Source organism: Eretmochelys imbricata, chromosome 1 (assembly GCF_965152235.1).
Source record: "Eretmochelys imbricata isolate rEreImb1 chromosome 1, rEreImb1.hap1, whole genome shotgun sequence".
In the NCBI taxonomy this organism is placed as follows: domain Eukaryota; kingdom Metazoa; phylum Chordata; order Testudines; family Cheloniidae; genus Eretmochelys; species Eretmochelys imbricata.
Window position 1 is genome coordinate 86,098,784 of NC_135572.1, and position 14,412 is coordinate 86,113,195.

Consider the following 14,412-nt stretch of genomic DNA (forward strand, 5'->3'; position numbering starts at 1 on the left):
TGCTTACTTGTAAGTCTTCCTGTATACTTGTGTGCTGGCAAGTGGGTAATGAAGTCTGACAGTGACATATGATGATGCCACCTGAACTGGAATCCATCTTTAACCTGGTGCTTTTCCATTTAGAAGGAGGGGTGGGGACCCAGAGAGGGATAAAGGATTCCCGCCTTGTGCAAAAGCTATATAAGGGAGTGGAACAGAACAAAGTGGGCTGCAGTCATAAGAAATCCCCTAGCTACCACCTGAGCTGGAAGAAGGACTGTACGGGGGAAAGGATTGGGCCCAGACTAGGAAGGCATCCAGTCTGTGAAAGAAGCTTATTGAAACATCTCTGAGGGTGAGAATTTCTGTGTTCAGTTTTCTTACTGTATTAGGCTTAGACTTACATGTTTTGTTTTATTTTATTTTGCTTGGTAATTTACTTTGTCTGTTATTACTTGGAACCACTTAAATCCTACTTTTTGTATTTAATAAAATCACTTTCTGCTTATTAATTAATCCAGAGTAAGTATTAATAACTGGGTGGGAGGGCAAACAGTGCATATCTCTATCAGTGTTATAGAGGGTGAACAATTTATGAGTTTACCCTGTATAAGAGGAAGACAAAACAATGACCACCACCCTCTTGTACTCCAGGAAGACCTGCCTGGTAAGTGCAAGATGGGAAGGGGGCAACCCTGCAAGGCACCACCGGAGCAGCCTGGCAAAGGCCTCTGATGTCCAGTGGCCTGTCCGCTGCTTTTGGAAAGCTCAAGGCTGGCAAAAAGCAAGTTCGCAAAGTGGATTTAGAGTACTGGAGATAGATGAAGTGTGCCGTACATTACCCATACATTGCTACAGATATGTGTAGATACTCTAGCTTTTAAATTAAGAAAAACAGTTTGGGATACTTTGTGTTGAGAGGAACATTATAAAAGTTAAATATTTTTGCTATTGTTGGTCACGTTTTTTCCTTTGCTTTTCCTTAGTTCTGGGACAATGCAGGCAATGATAATGTGGTTTTTGTTTTTTGTTGTTTTTTTTTGGAGGGGGGGGGAAAGGGCGGTGGTAGTAAAATTCCCTGTAAATTCACAGGCGTATAGTAAAAGGTGTGTGCTGTATTTTTTTTTTTTACAATGTGCAGCAAAAGTGAAAATTAGGAGAGACTAGGAAAAATGAATTAAACATGAAACCTGCGCTAAATATGTTTTCTTTTTCCAGAAAAGAAAACGATTAAGTCCTTATATGGAACCACTTAGTGTAGCATTTACTGACACACCATGTTCTAAAGACAAATGTGTATATGGAGACTGAGATGTACAAATCCATTATGGTAGGGAGATTTGTTTGTTTTGTTTTTACCATTTCCTTTCTTCTTGCTTCAAGTGCTTTCCATAAAAAAAGACTAGGTACTATATGAGTGACTTCAGATAAATAAATTTGCAATGCCATACAGGAACGAATTCAATTCTGACTGAACTATGTCTACCAATAATTTCCAGCTATCGGTTTGATGGACCAGGTCTGTTAAATTTGAGTTCTATTCTCAACAAAATTCATTATGCAACAATGGATTCAGAAATATATTCTTGTGAGACACAGAGGCAATAAATATGTCTGTTCCCTTTATATATTTTATGAAAAAAAAATCTGCATAAGGGCAAAGGAGGTGTATTATAGCCCCAGGACTGTTAGAACGATGATGGTCTCCTAACTATATCAGGAACATGCTTTTAAAGAAGGGTATATAAAGGTAAGAGTCTATGAACACTCTGTCCAGCCTATGTACTGAAATGTGTGCGTGTGTTTTTAAAGTCCCTCTGCTAAAACAAACAAATAATCCCCCCCCCCAACATATTACATACCTAATAGATCAAATTCTGCTATGAAGAAATCATTTCAGCCCATTGAGTAACTATATTAATTTCAATATTATATCTTATCTACTAGATAGACAGGATTGTCTACTAAGGTTTCTGTCAAGGGTAAAAATACAAAATACAGCAGGATACAGAATGGAAATATATACTTACAGAATGCTAAAAACATTCATTCTTCTTTGCTCCTGGTAGCAGGTTTTCCAGAATTAGGAGAAAGGAGGAGCTGGTAAACAGAACATTCTGTACCATTAGCTCCCCTTCCCACTTCAAAAATTCTCATAGCCCAATCAATATATACAATACTCAGGCCTTCCATAGACCTGACTTCTATTCTACAGAATACAAACTGCATAGTCACTCACTGACTTGTTATCCATAGCCTTCAGTGATCCTGGTCTGCAGTTGCATCAAATGCTGATATTGCTATTACTATAGGTGTCATAATTTTACATTAATTTTTTTTTAATATCCACTGGCAAAACAATTAGATAAGGCTAAAGTCAACATATCGGTTGTTTGACCTCTAACTCTGTGTGATGCAGGCATTTGAAAAGTAAAATGAAAATCTTTAGCATCCTTTTAGGAATATATCAATAAAGCATAAACACAGCCATGATGGTTTAGTAATTTACAATTATTTTATATATTCATCATGTTTTAATGGCTAACATAATGCTTTGCACACCTGGGAAGCAGAGCTCTATCTCACTATTTCTATCCCTCATTAAGTAATTTTCAAGTATAGCTGTCAATGTAATGTTCTGTAGTGCAGCATAAATGCCTATCAGCTATAGTGAAAAAATTGTTTTCAATGTGGATGATTTACTTACCTTCCGGGGTACTGAGACACTCCCCAGTGGTATCCAGGGTTGTAAGGCACGTCACCACTACCTGTCCTTAGCATGCAATGATTTTGTCTGTACCAGCTGTAGTTCAGCTCCCTGAACCCAGCAACCTCTGGCGTACAAGCACTACTTTCCAGGTCCACGCAGATCTCGCTGTCTCTGTGCAGTCTAGTGATAGGCACACTCCAGAGCCCAAGCCCTTGGAGCATTCCCTGCAGCGTCCAGCCCTAACCATTGGACACTCTCAGAAATTACCAGGTTGCTGTTTCCAAGGGAAAAAAATGCACACAGCTTGAAATTTACAACTCAGGATCAAATCCTTCGTGGCATCACAGCCCTGAGATATACTTATAATGAAAACAATCATAAGTTTGTTATCAAAAACTAAAATGTAAGAGATTTAAAGATAATGGAAACAGAAATGGTTACATAGAAGACAAAAATACAACATGCTTCCTAGAGTCTAGACTTGACAGGCTAAACCCTCATTTAAAGTAATTTATCTCATATAAAGCAATCTCCCAGTGTCTCCAACCGGCATTGCTGGGATCCCTCCTTCGTGAATCCCTCTTTTGCTTCCTGGGTAAAGGATAAAAATGTGTCCTACTGCCTTCTCCTTCTATCCCGCAAAGTGCATTGTTTGCCTCAGAGAGTAAAACTCCTTATGGTTTATTCCTTACTGTTTGTTGACTTCATTTTGATTTCACATCCTCATGTTGATTTTGTATTCTAACCAGACTTCCATTGTGTTGGTGTACAATGCTTAATGTATATGTGAACCAAAGAAAACAGGTGAATATGTATCCTTTGTCTGGCAGAAATCTGGTTTTCAAACCAGTTTTGATTGAAACTGTAAAACATATTTTCCAGTGTATGTATACACAGCTCCTTACATAGTGTCAGTACATACATTTCACAAGGATATCGGCTGGACATTCTTTATAGACAAATACTATGAAAGCAATATCTGAGGTAAGTTAAGTTTGTCAGGCTTGATAGGGATTGCTGTTTTAGAACAGGCAGTGCTTTGCCAGGGTGCATTCAGGAGTTCTTAGCTTCAAAGGCCCGTAAGAATATTAGACCTGCTCCTGCTCCCATTGAAGTCTGTCAAAAAACACATTGACTTTAGTGGCAGAAGGATTGGTCCCATTATTGTATAACTATTTATTAACGAGCCTATATAATACAGTATATTCAGATGATATTTAAAATGTCACAAAGATAAATCTGAAAGATAAACTTTTGTAAGAATAATAAAAGCATTAAACTACTTTTGGACACATTATTGGAGCAAATATTACAATACTATTTTTAGATAATGTAAAACTTCACTAATTAGGAGACCCATTGAGAGTTAGGAAGGTGGTTGAAATAATTTGTATGGGGTGGTTTGGTCAACATATATATGTGATACGGTGCTCTCCAAGTGACAATTAGTTCTCGAATATTCCCTCCCACTCCTCATTCCAATTTTTTAAAAAAATATATGAAATGAGTTTGTTAAATTTGAGGCTTCCTCAAAGAATAGTTTCATTGCTCCTTTCTAATGTCCTGAAGGAGGAGGGGCAATGTTCTATGGGGTTATTTAAAAAATTGAATGCCCTATTTTTCTTGCCTTGAATTGCACTGTGTGGAGCACTGCATTTTTGTTGCCTGTACTATGCCTGTTCTGAGTATAAATAGCTAGATTAATTTCCTAGGAATGTCAATCAATTTCCTTTCATGAGCAACAACTTGCACTTTTTCAAAAAAGGGAGAAAATAGCTGTATTTAATAGCAACATTTAATCCTCTCAAATGCACATTTGAATACTCTGAAATATATTTTCCTGTCCTGAATTAGCTGTTCAGAATTTCAAGGTCAAGCTGTAATTTTCAGCATGTTTGAACTCCTAGCTAAGCTCTTTTCTCACCTCTGCACTTGACCAAGCAGTATAACAAGAGAATGGCTTACAACAAAACACATGTGTATTAGTATAGGAAAAATCACATATCCCTGAATGATTCTTAAATTGAATATATAGTGCACCCATTAAACATAAACTACTTTTCCAGCAGGCTTGCTGGAGAAGAATTTTCCTCTGTGCTGATGTTATGTTACCCTGGAGATGGTTTTGGGGTAGCTGAGCTTTATAAGCTGCAAAGCCCAATGTCATTAAGATTTCTTGGTGTCAATAAAAGGATTGTGAGTCTTGCACTTCTTCCATGTGTAATTTTAATTCATGCTTCAAAGGTTTGCTTTACTTGGAATATGTATGAAACTTGAAGCAGTTGATTTCTCCCCCCACCCCCCTGTTAGATTTCTACCTCTAGTATGTCAAGGTAAATATATATATAATTAAGGTTAGAGACCCTGTAATAACAATGGTTTACAAGATGTAAATGATCTGCAAAGAAATATGGGGTTTGTAGACTTTTTCCCATTAATATCCTATGTGACAAAGTTCCTCCTCTACCTTGGTGGGTCCCGCGCTTATTGGCGGATTTTGCTCGCCTCAGAGATTCATGGAAGCCCTCAGTTTGGCCACTTTCATGGCTCAAATCTGCTGTTCACTCAGATAACCTCATCACTAGCCAGTATGGGGAAAAAAGAGTAAGAACAATCCCCACAGTTTCTGCTGATCCACCATGTGGGTTGGGGACCAGCTCAGAGACCTTCACCTCTGGTGGAAGCTTCCGTATTGGGTCAGGAGTTGGGAGGTTTGGGGGAACCCAGGCCCGCCCTCTACCCTAGGTTCCAGCCCAGGGCCCTGTGGACTGCAGCTGTCTAGAGTGCCTTCTGGAACAGCTGCATGACAGCTACAATTCCCTGGGCTACTTCCCCTTGGCCTCCTCCCAACACCTTCTTTATCCTCACCTCAGGACCTTCCTCCTGATGTCTGTTAACGCTTGTACTCCTCAGTCCTCCAGCAGCACATCCTCTCACTTCCGGCTCCTGACATGCACACCTCACTAACTGGAGTGACAGCCTTTTAAAACCAGGTGTCCTGATTAGCCTTAATTAATTCTAGCAGCTTCCCAATTGGCTACAGGTGTCCTAATTAGCCTGGCTGCCTTAATTAGTTCTAAAAAGTTCCTGAGTGTTCTGAGATAGTCCCTGTTATCTTACCCAGGGAAAAGGGACCTGCTTAACTTGGAACTAATGTATCTACCTTTGACCACTCTCTTGTAGCCATCTGGCCTGACCCAGTCACACCTGTTAACCAAGGTCATTACAACATGCATTGTCTAAAAGCAGTGACATTAGAGTATTCTGTAACTTCCTACTTGAGAACATTTTTTCAGCAATAGAATTTTTGTAATGTTTAACATAATGAAGTAAAATCATCATCTCATCGGCCCTATGACAACTTGCATTGTAAGTAATGCTGATTAAAGATATAAAATGCAAATCTGCATCAATCAATATACATTCTTTTTATAATTGAAATCAGCTAAGCTTGGCGGGGGGTGGGGAAGAGACAGATCTGGAGCAAATAATTTAATTCAAACTAGAATTCTAGAATTTGAAACCATAATTTTCATATGTACAAATGGACTGAATATATGAAATTAAGTATAAACCATACACCAGGAAAATAATCCTTCAAGCACCCTGGATTTCTAGCAAAATGAAGAAAGCAGTAATTAGCAATTGTCACTAATTCTTTAGATGTGATTCAGTGAGGGACACATTTTGAACCAGATTTTCAGCCTTGCTCTAACAATCTCAGTTGGACTAGTGATTATGGGTGCTTCAATTGTTGGATGCCCACCTTGAGACACCATAAAGAGGCCTGACTTGCTGCACTGAGCAGCTAAGGTCTGAAAGTCAAGCTGCTTCAGGGTGTCTTGAGGTGTGTACTCATTATCACTAGACACTTTTGAAAATCTTGGGCACTTTCTTTTCAGGGTGGACCCAAAATTGTTCTCTGATGTAGAAGTGATTGGTTGATGCTAAATGAAAATTATTTTCACCTAAGCTACTATTCCTAGAGGGGAAGTATTCACGTTTTATTTTTCCTGAGTGTTCTGCACTGCAAGTTACATCTGGTTGGACGGAAAGGTGCTCTGTATTCTGGAGCAGGCAAAAAGTGTAAGTACAAAAGTACAAAAGTATAGCTTGGACAAACCATGTTTATATTCAGTGAGGAGTTTAAAAAGCAAAACAAAGACAAAAAGGATGTGGAGAATCCCACCACATTTTTTTAAAATCACCTCCATCACTAGGATTACTGGCAACTAAATCCTTTTCAAGTAACAACTGGAGGCATCACATGTGTCTCCAAATGCTAGAACAATTTTTGTAGATGTTCGTCTCAGGAGAAGATCTATATATGAACTCTTCTAGAGATACACAGCAGCAGCAAATGACAGATTGGTATGACACTACACATTTTCCATCTGCTGTGTGTACTATAAACTGTTAACATACTGATCAAGCCATGGTCTCAAAACCAAGTTGTAAAAAATATACATCATTTCATTCCATAGCTAAGCAAGTTGCATCTGATTGAAAATATCAAACACCAGATGTAGCCATAATATACTCATGGTTATGTCATCGTGACTCATTCTCAAGCACTCTGATATTGCTAATAGATTTGAAAATGGAGCACCTAAAGGCAAGCAGCTACTTGGGAAATATTACCAGTTGTTTTGTAATCTTAACTTTTAATGATTAAGGCACAGCACATCAAGGGCAGTGTGGAGCTGGACATCCACAAGGTAAGCAGTGGTGCTCTCCAGTGCACAGGAAGAGTTTGCACATCTTCCCATTTCTGTATGAGGTGCAGCACACATCCCTGCTGCACTGGTCCTACTTTGTAGGATGGGGTGAAGCAGGGATGGGAACATGGCCCTGCCTTATCCCCACCCCTTATGGGATTCATGCATCTCAGAACACAAGGGCAGCATTCTGCTCATTCCTTATGCAGGCCATCTAGGATTGTGGAAGTTCCTAATTAAAGAGTCTTAATCTGGCCCTTCATTAACAAAGTGTAGGATTCCGCCAACTAAGTGAGCATTAGCTCAGTGTGTGTGAAACCTCATTGAAATCACTTGATCTATTCAAAGAATAAATTAATATTTATAGTGAGTAACCGTGACAGAATCTGCACCTATTATATTTTGTTTAAATATCAAGACTTTCCTTCTGAAAAATTGATGTTTTATAACCCCTTTTTCATGTCTCCAGTCTCCCAGAGCAATACAATTATATTGCATTTACAAATAACCACCAAATTGCTTGCTGAAAATGTTGTTTGGCTTCTTTAACATTCTTTTTAAGAGCAATCTAGTGAGTCTTAGTAATGCATTACCTATGTAAATATCTCAGCAAATATAATGAGATGTTCTTCTACTAGCTAAAGCATGCAAGCACACTTTTGCATTAGTGTATTTTCCATCACATTGCTATGGAACATGGACTATTAGTAAAAGAAGAGGGAAAGACTGAAATGTCAAACTAAAGTGATCAAATTCTAGCTTGACTGTCCATTCACTACATCTGTTGATCAAGTAATATGAGAATAGGATTATTTTAATAGTTCTAAAATACCAGAAAATCACTGTTTAGCTTTAGTGTCTCTGGACCAAATATTGGTCCCAGTGGTCAGGCTTTACCATAGGCTGTTCAATAGAGGCAAGCAGAGAAACAATCCTTTGCTAGGATGTGGGACCTCCTGGTTCCACTCCTGTCTTGGCCTCCGAATTCCAACTGCATGCTGGGAAATAAAATGCCTCCACAGAAGACAGCTCTATAATGTACAGCATCCTCTTCTGCAGCCCCTATTAAAGGAATCACACCATGCCCATTGCAGAAAGGGAGCTCCCTGCCTGTAGGGGAAGGGTAGGGGTCTGGGATTTACCCGTACATAAAATATGTCCACACATTAGTATTTCTTTCTTACCTGGGTCAAGCTCACCTGTTCTTATCTCTGTTTTCCTATGCACTTCTGTGTTTAGAAATAAAAGTTTGTGGCTCTTGAGGGAGAAGAAAAGAATGTTGCTTCAGGCAAATTCTCAACAGAAATTTCTACTAAATCCTCACTATGAGATGTGGAGGCTTTTTTAGAAGTGCAAGTAATTGATTTCTATATTACTGAAGAACAGTTAGGAAACATTTTGCTGCTGATGGTCCTGTGTCAATAGCTGCAGAAATCCTTGTATTAGACATGGCATTACTGACACCACTTTTTCGGCATTACCTTCCATCTCCACACAACTCTGTATTTCTCCAGGACATTACTGACAGCTCTAATGTTTATTAGGATCTCTCATTTAACGTATGCCTCTACAATGTTGATTCCCCCTTTGATGCTTGTTTTCTCTTGCTTTCTAATTACTTTTCAGCTCCCAGGGGCTCTACAAAGTGCCCAATGCACCATTGAGATGTTCCTCTTCTTGTCTCCCTATGTTCTCTCTGTTATTGTCTTCCCCAAGTGCATCTCTCTGCAGGCTCATGAGTAGTGCTGAGTGGAAAATTTTGGATGAACAAAAATTCATCAGAAAATGCTGTTTTGTCAAAACCAAAACATTTCATGGAAACAGTTGGATGTCAATTACATTTTTTATAGGAAAGTTTTTGCAGTCTAGAGTGGATCCTCTGGTTAATTCCACAGAGAGACAGAGAGATCTGAATCAAATAAAAAAAAACTGGCCTAGTCATTGGAGCAGGGACTTAAATTGGCCTTCTTAAAGCTAAGGTGTGTGCTCTAACCGGCCTATAGTACCACATGTGCTGGGGCTATTAAATAGGCATGTCTTTTATACAAAGTGGAACAGCTTCAACAGCCAAGATTAAGCACGCCCCACCTGAAAATACTCCATAGCCCAGTGGTTAGGGCATTCATGAGAGAGATGTGGGTTCAAGTCCCTGCTCCAATATCAAGGAGGGTGGTGATGTGAACTGCAATCTCCTACATCTTGGGTGCGTGTGCTCATCACTGTGATACTGAGTAAAAGGGAAACACCTATTCCTCCTCTGGCAGGGTTTTGTGAGGTGGTCTGATCCAGCAGATGGTCTCTGAACACTCTCTGGGATTGGACCACTCAGACAACTTAGGTGGGGGAATGCCTAACGAGGATCTCACTGGTGCTCAGGCATGAGCTAGTCACTGGCACCAGGACTGAGGCAGCTGTGCTCGTATTCACTGGTAGAAATATAGGTGACTAGGGGTGTTTACCAGTGACAACTTAGGCATCTAGGGAAGCTAGGCACTTACAGAGTTAGATGGTGGCTGAACAGGTCATTGAGAATTTTGGCACCCAAGGTGGCAGAAGGTGTCTAAATCCCTTTGTGGATCTAGCTGCTAGCAGACTGTCTATTTTAAGATTTTGAACTGCCACTCATCACCATGGTATCTGAGCACCTTCTGCATAAAATATATTGTCAATATTGAAGTCTCTAGTGGACTTCATGGAGTCTCTGACTCTTCTTCCTTTTGGGGTGATAGAAAACTCTGTTTGGTGTAGGGAGGAGAGGGGAGGTTGGAAGAGGTTAATGGTTAATGTTGTGAATATCATTCTAGTTATGACGGAAATGTTTTATCAAATAAAAATCTTTTGGATTGTTTTCTAAAGGAGGCCAGATTGAGGGGTCATCTAATCTCTTCAACAAATTAATTCCACAGCTAGATACCCTCTACTGTGAATACATTCTCCTTTGCTCTTATGTGCTTTATTCTGGGGTTTGGGATTTGCATTATCCAAGATGAACACAGCTGTCTTGGAGGTCGGTGGATGTAAACTATTAATATTTTAATTATCTGGACACAGCTGTGAAAACATAAACTATGCATTTGGGTCCCACTTAAATAAGACCACCACTAACTACAAAAGTAAGCCAATAAAATGGTCTTCGGCTTGGAGTGTTATATATTCTTAAATCCAGTTGAGCTACAATTAATATGGATACTTTCCTAGGTATAACAACCACATAACTAGATCATTCTTTATCAGGGAATTTTAAAAAAAAAAATCTGCAACTCCATTATATGTGTAATAATTCAATTGTTCCTATTTTTCCCAATTACTTTTAAATAATGCATTTTGCTTCTAAGATACTAAAGCATAGACTGAAATAATTTCTTTTTTTTTTTTTTTACAAAACTTCTCAGATGAATTTACCAGGCTGACAGAGACTGACTAGCTCTGCTTAGAAAATAATATGTGGCAGGGTATCATCGGTTACATCTGTTCAGAATTTCATCTTGGCCTTGAGATGAATTTCCATATGGCAACAAGAACATACTATCCTGTCTATCTAATCACATGGATTACAATTTGTTATTTGCTTTCCAGCATCAAATAAGATCTATGACAGTGGTGGTGAGGGAAAAAATGAACAACGTGGTTATACACACATCAGAACTGTCAGAAATTCCAGTTTGAGTTTCTAATCTACCCACAGCTCTGCAAACAAGATTTAATGCTGTACCCTGATCACACTGGTGACAGCTATCCAAACCTCAAATGGCTACATATCAAGAGATAAGCGATAAATCAATCACCTTACCATTTCAGGCTTAGGGGGTTTCTTCTTCTTCTTTGGAGAGACAACAAATCCTGCCAATTCTTCTGAATGTGGTGGCTTTGTCATATTGGCTGTAATCCACTAGGAGAATCAGTGAGGTGACCATTGTCACGTCACTTACAATATCATACTTGACTTCCATATGGTTCCAATCCAGTGATCACTGATTTATTCACTATCCTATCCATCTCCTTTGTATCATAATTAATATTCACTAGTACAGTGCCTCATCTCTAACTGTTGGTAGTTTTTTTCCAGTGTTAGGGATGGATTCACAAAAGAACTTAGGAGCCTAACTGACACATTAGGTGCTTCAAATCATATAATCAGACCCACTGGGATTCACAAAACACCTGCCTAGCTATTTCTGAGCCAAAATCACTTGGACCTAAATTTTTTCAGTAAAAATTCCCTTGACACCATTCTGCCTCTGGGCACATGCATTGCTGGCCAACACCAGATGTCCATATGTCTAAACTTGAATGTGATGCAGAAAGCAGGAGAAATTAGGCATTCCTCCACTGGTGAGCATGCTCAGACCTCACCTACCAGAAGAGATGAGCTTACATGTGAAGGAGGACTTCCCTCATAACTTTTTTGCCTAGTGGTTAGGGTACTCCATAGTATGTGAGACACACCCACCCACTTCAAGTTCCCCTCCATCTGTGTGGAAGACGGGATTGACTGCACCACAAGTAAAGGGATTCAGAGTTTGTCTGGGCTTACCCAAGGAAGGGCAGCTCTGCTTTGTGCGGTGAGGGGGGGGGAAGGAGGTCAGAAACTGCTGTAAAAAAGGTGCTCAGTGGTCAGCTTCGCAGCAATGACTCACCCCCTCCCTGCCCAGGAATGTGCATAAAGGTACGGAACCTGGGTGGGGCAAGTCTCAGGGAGGAAGCCAGCATGGCTCCAGGAAAGCAGCAAAGAGGATTGTGAAGAAGCATGGCTCCAGGGGCATGGAGAAGGGTGAGCGTGGGAAAATAGGGGGCTGTTACCCCCCAGCCCCAGAGGCAGGGAAGGGCAGGCAGAGGCAAATTACAAGTAGAACACAAGGAGGGGTGATTTAGCAAGTGAAGCTGCTGCTCGGCCTCTACTGCAGTCATGAGACAGTGTGGCTTCAGGTTTACGCAGAAAGGGGACAGTGGAAAGAAGGGGAACTAGCATCCCCCTACCCCAGGTTCTTCCACCCGCAGGCAGGCTGGAAGCTGCAATTGGGGAGGGTGAACTGGCAAGCGAAGCTAGTCAGCATCTGAAACAATCAATATGCATTTGGGGGGGCGGGAGGGGGGGAAGAGAGGAAAGTAAGGGAATTTAACTGTTTCATGTCCCAGCCATGCTGTAAGTGGATCTATCAGGCTGCAATTCTTTCTGGCTGTGCGGAGGTTGCTGCTCAGGTGACTGTACCTTTGCTGGAAAGGGGACAAGCAGAGGCAGCTGCTGCAGTGTAGGACAGTCCCAGTGGAGCCCAAGGGCTGAAAGGGGACCCAAGGCAGAAAGTACTGCAGCAGGGTCAAGGGGGCTCACAAGTACTGGGACTGCTACTGCCCAGAGTGCTGTTTTTTAATAACCCAAGGCATAACCCAGGGCGGCCTCGTGAACTGAGGGAGGCAAATGACCAAAGGAAGGCATCCACGCATGCAGGGGGGCAGGCTGTGTGGATTCATGGGGTAGTCCACGGAGCTGTGCAGCAAATGGTCAGTGAAGTTGTTTAAGTTTTTCTCCACAGCATTACAGCGCTTCAAAGGGCACAAGGTCACCTAGAACCAGGATGTTCTCTTCCAGCAAGCACGGGGGATGGTAGTAAGTCTGATCCCAGGAGTGAGTGTAATCTGAACCACAGAGAGGGGGATGGGTGGCAGAGTTGGTGTCCGGACTTCCAGCCTGGCAAGGGGTGGCAGTTGCAGGGGCCACAGCCAGCTGCAGGGACCATGATCAACCAGTCACTCAGTGAGTTCACCTGAGGGGGGACAGGAGTGAGCCTGTTGGGGTAATAAATACTCTGGGCCCAGGAGTGGGAGGTCCAGAAGCCTGGGAAGACCCACCTGGGGTGGCACTTTCAGTGGGGGCACTGATGGTATTACACAGCTGCTGCAAACTAATTTGCATTTACTACAGCAGCTTCAGGCAGCTAAGTGTGAGGGGTAGGCCCATCATGGGTTCAAGTTTGGGCAGCAGAACAGGTCCAGGCCCCTGGCAAGGGTAGTGAAGCCCATGTTGAGAAGGAAGCCCCTGGGCACATGGGGACTCATCGGCCATCAGGGCATGTAACCTCATGGGACAGAGTAGAGACTCCTGTGGTCGTTATGGGGGATCAGGGCTCTGCGGAACTCCCTCCATGCAGTCTTGAGTATGGTTATGCCGGGGTGGCTGACCCGATGGGAGTTCACCTACTCAGTACAACTAAATATGAAATCCTGAGAGGCAACTATGTGGATATATTATCCCTATCGCACAGGGAGGTTTTGAGAGACAGTAAACATGGGCAAGGCAAGAAAAAGAGCGAACTGCCCAAGAGGCCAAGGGTGCCTAGAACATGGGGAAATTGGGAGGATGCCTTCCTCATCTGTGCGTGTATTACAGTACAGGCATACCCAGAGAGGAGTCCTGCCTTGGTTAAGTGTACAGATATAATTAGGTGGGCACTCAATGTGTTTGGGGGCATGTCCTGGTTTAATTATAACGAGCAGTTTTGATTAAGGGCAGCAACACAAACTGGGATAAGGTGGCATCACATACTGTGGAGTGGATGACACCAAGGGCACCAGGAGTTTGTTCATACTGCAGCAAGCTCGGGAGGGGCCCCAGGCCCGTAACAGTATTTCCTGGGCATTTAATGATGGTGGTTGTTTTCGCAACCCCTGTAGATACAGGCATGTTTGCGAGACGACTACTGCCGGCAATTATATTTCGACAAGGCTATGTTCAATATCCTGGGCAGTATCATGGGCTGTTCAGTATCCTGGGCAGCTTTTGAGAAATTCAGTATAACGTTGCACTGGGCAGTGGTGCGTTCAGTGGGACTAAACCAAGTAGTGCATTATTTTGATGATTTTTTTGTTGAGGGTGAACCCGATCTAATGAGTGTTTTCACCTGTTGGACACATTTCAGGCCCTGGCTAAATAGTTGAGGGAACTCCTAGTAGAGGAAAAAAACAGAGGCCCTTCCACTACATTGACTTACCTGGGCATTGAGCTGGACA